Raw genomic sequence first — 3,655 nt, 5'->3', positions numbered from 1 at the left:
GGGAGGCTGGGGTGGGGGGTTGGAGGGGTCAGGGAGGGGGAGGCTGGAGTGGGGGGAGGCTGGAGTGGGGCGTTGGAGGGGTGGGGGTTAGAGGAGGATAGAGCGGCAAGGGGTGAAGTGATGTGGTGGGGGCAGGGGGAGGGAGGGGATAAATGGGGCAGGGGCGTCAAGGGAAGGAATAGGTGCTGTGAGGGGATGGAGTTAAAGGAAGGTGGCTGGGACAAAGTGTGGGGGGGGTAGGAATGAGAAGGTTGGAGGGGGAATCTGGGTTGGGGGTTGCAGGGAGCAGGCTGGGACGAGGGTTGGGGGCAGGGAGGGGAAGGCTAGGGTGGGGAGTTGGGGGGACAAGGAGGGGGAGATTGGATGGGGTTCAAGGAGGGAATCTGAAGTTGGTGGGTTGGAGATGGAGGTTGGCTAACGGGTTGTAGGAGGAAGTGACGGGGAGGCTAGAATGAATTCGGTTAGAGATGCAGGCATGGGGATGGAAGGGGTTACGATGGTCTGAAAAAAAGAGGCCGAGTGTCTCAGGAATAGAGGGACTGGGGCAATGAGGGAACCGGGGAGGAGAGAGAGAGGTTCAGGGCACGGCTTGGAAGCTAAAGGGATACAAACTCGCACTTAGTGGCAGTTTGCAGGCCAGGAAGTGTGTTCAGATAAAGACTGGAGGCTATACTTTAGCCTAGCACAAGTTTTTGGCCTCAATACAGAAGTACCTGGATGAAATGTAATGGCTTGTGTTATCCAAGGAGTCAGACTAGATGATCTAACGGTCCCTTCTGTGACTTAGACTCTATGATTAATAACAAGCCAAAGAGACTGAGGTGGATCTGGAGGGCTGGGTGCATAATTGAAGTTTGAAGGGGCAGTTTTCAACGGCTGAAGACTTGGGGGTTGTTTGCAGTCTTGACAAGGGTTCTGTAGATAGTTGACAGGACCATGGGGCAGTTTACCTCATTAGGGAGAGGATAAAACGGGGGTATTTTATCAAAACAATTAGAGGTAGGAGCAGATTTTTAGATCATGTCCATCCCCTATCTTACCCTAGCAGCATTGAGATTTAAACAGAAACAGCCTGTGAAAATAAGTTGTCTGGAAAGGTCAGAAAAAATTATCTTCTGAAGTTAGGGCCTAATCCTGGAAAATCCCCAGCATCTTCCGCTTCCAATGACTGCAATGAAAATTGCGCATTCTCAGCACCTTTCCCACATGTAAGATGCCGTTCTATTGAGTGGAGTGCCCAAACACAGGCCACTGGGCTGAGTGGAGTTTATTTTGCAGCGGCATCTCTGAAAATGCCACCTTCTTTGAACCAGAGTGGGCTTTACATTTGGAACAATTCAAGTTGAGAGAGAAATCTGGTGCTTTCAGTCTTGTGGAATTGCTCTTCCTAGGGCCACCAGCTAGAGGACAGTGGGAGACCCTGATTAGAGATCCAAGCTGGATTGTGGTGTTGCTGGGGGCTGGATACGAACACTCTAATTTTCTGTTATGGGACCATATTCATCGCTGGTGCAGCTTCACTGATTTTGGCCCATGAATCTGAGTGACCTTTGGGCTACCATTTTGATTCAAACTTTGAAATTAATGAGTCCATTTCAAAAGGCCAGTATGAACTTTAGAGGGCTTTAGAGGTATTAGCTGATGGGTGTGGGAAATATTTTTATGTTGTTTTCTGGTAACACAATGTAGGTAGGCATTGTCCACAGACACAGGGAGACACAAGGACCAACTGTTCATAATCTTGCATTTTGTGTATACTTGTGAGTGTAAAAGTCTACCAGCACCATGGTGAGTGCAGATTTCTGATTTGCTAGCATTTTATACCCACTTTTCACTGGTGTAGGGCAGCAGAAGGTGCTACGCGGTGGAGAATCAAACCCCTGTCAGTTCTCTGACCTTACAATCTAAGGCCTTCTGTACATGAGAAAATTGTTCCTGTTTAACTTAATCAGTTTTAGAAACAAGTTTAGTTAAATCGGTTTAACTACCTTGCTTGAACACTCTTCTTCCAGATGCCATGTACCAAATCTACTTACCAATTTAAGCTAAATTGTTGCAACACACTCTGAAACTCAGCGTGTCTTTGTTTGGACAAGTGCTAACATTTTCTAAAGCACAGGTGCCTAAGTTTCATTGAAAGTCAATGTGACTTAGGCTCCTAAATCACTTAAGCCGTTCTGAAAATATTACCCAAGGCTTGAGGAGAATAATAACAACTATCCCTGGCTCTTTGATCTCAAAGGAGTATCATGGAAGTATCATTATCCCCATTCTACAGAGGGGGAAACTGAGGCCCGGGGTGGTGAAGTGACTTGCCCAGGGTAATCCATTAGGCCGGTGGCAGAGCCCTAGTCTCCACACCAGCCATTAGGCCGCATTGCAACAGGTGGGAGAGGGATATTAGCACAGTATGTACAATTTATATATACACACTCTGTACATTTTTATACATAGAATATATTTTATTCTAAATATAGTCTAAAGTATTGGGGGAAAGGATAATGGTTAATTGAACTAGAAGGAGAGCACAGAAGAGATAGGTTAGTTGGGGTGCATATCTGAAGGATATTCCTATCTTAAGGTGACATGCTATTCAATGGTTTCTTGCGGTGGCCGTGCTAGGAGTCAACTGCCAGCTGTTACATAGATCCTTTAAGTTCTTTTTAATATGGTCATGACCTACAGACTTCCATGGCAAAACCATCCAATGCAGTCAGTACCTGTTTAATGCCATGCATCTCCAAGGCTTTCTGTAGCCAGCGGGCCCTGCAAAGGGACCCCTGAATCCCTCTGTCACGGAGTCACCGGGGCGATGCTCTGGAACTACTCCATACGAAGCCAGCCAGGACTCTGGGGGAGCCTCCTCTCTCTGAGCAGACTGTCTCCAGGGCAAGAAGCTTACACAGCTTCGACCTTCCTGGGTCTGACCTCGGAACATTCAGCATCCCCTTCCACACCATGTGCTTCCTGCAGTGAGTCCACCCAGGCAGGGCTCTTGGAGAAGCCAAAGGGCCCTGCACCCCAACTCCGCAGTCAGATGTGACTCTCAGCCAACGTAAAACGGAAGGTTTATTAGTCGACAGGAACACAGCATAGGACAGAACTTGTTAGCACAGAAATCCGTTACTTTCAGCCAAGTCCATCTTGCGGGGAGGGGAGCCCAGAGCCAGGGTTCTGGCCCTGCCTCTGCGCCCCAAGCCAGCCGAGACTGACTTGCTTCCAGCTGCCTGTCCCCTGCCCTGCCTGTTGCTCTTCCTCCAGCCTTTGTCTCGCTTCCCGGACCAAGAGTCACCTGGTCGCATTCCCCTCCTGGGTCTCAGGTTATGAAGGGGCGGCCATAGCATCCATGCAGGGAGTAGCCCCTGCCAAAGTCACTCACCCTTATTCCCATCACCTAGACATTGGTGCAATACACAGGGAAACTGAGGCACACACAGCATTCATGCAAAACAGTAAGACTCACATAGGTTCACGTACAACATAACAATGGAAAAGCCCCACTTGGTCACATCCTCTGTGACTTACAATTGCAGCTAGAGGTCTCCTCGCAAGGGGTGTATTAATATGGAGCCAGCACTGCTGGGGAGTAGTAGACGAGACATCACTCTGCATTCATCGCCAATCTCGCCGTTTTCTGAAGGCTAGTCAAACGGTT

Source organism: Terrapene carolina, unplaced genomic scaffold, assembly GCF_002925995.2.
Source record: "Terrapene carolina triunguis isolate 2854851 unplaced genomic scaffold, T_m_triunguis-2.0 Scaffold194, whole genome shotgun sequence".
Taxonomy (NCBI): domain Eukaryota; kingdom Metazoa; phylum Chordata; order Testudines; family Emydidae; genus Terrapene; species Terrapene triunguis.
Note: the sequence above shows the minus strand (reverse complement) of the source record.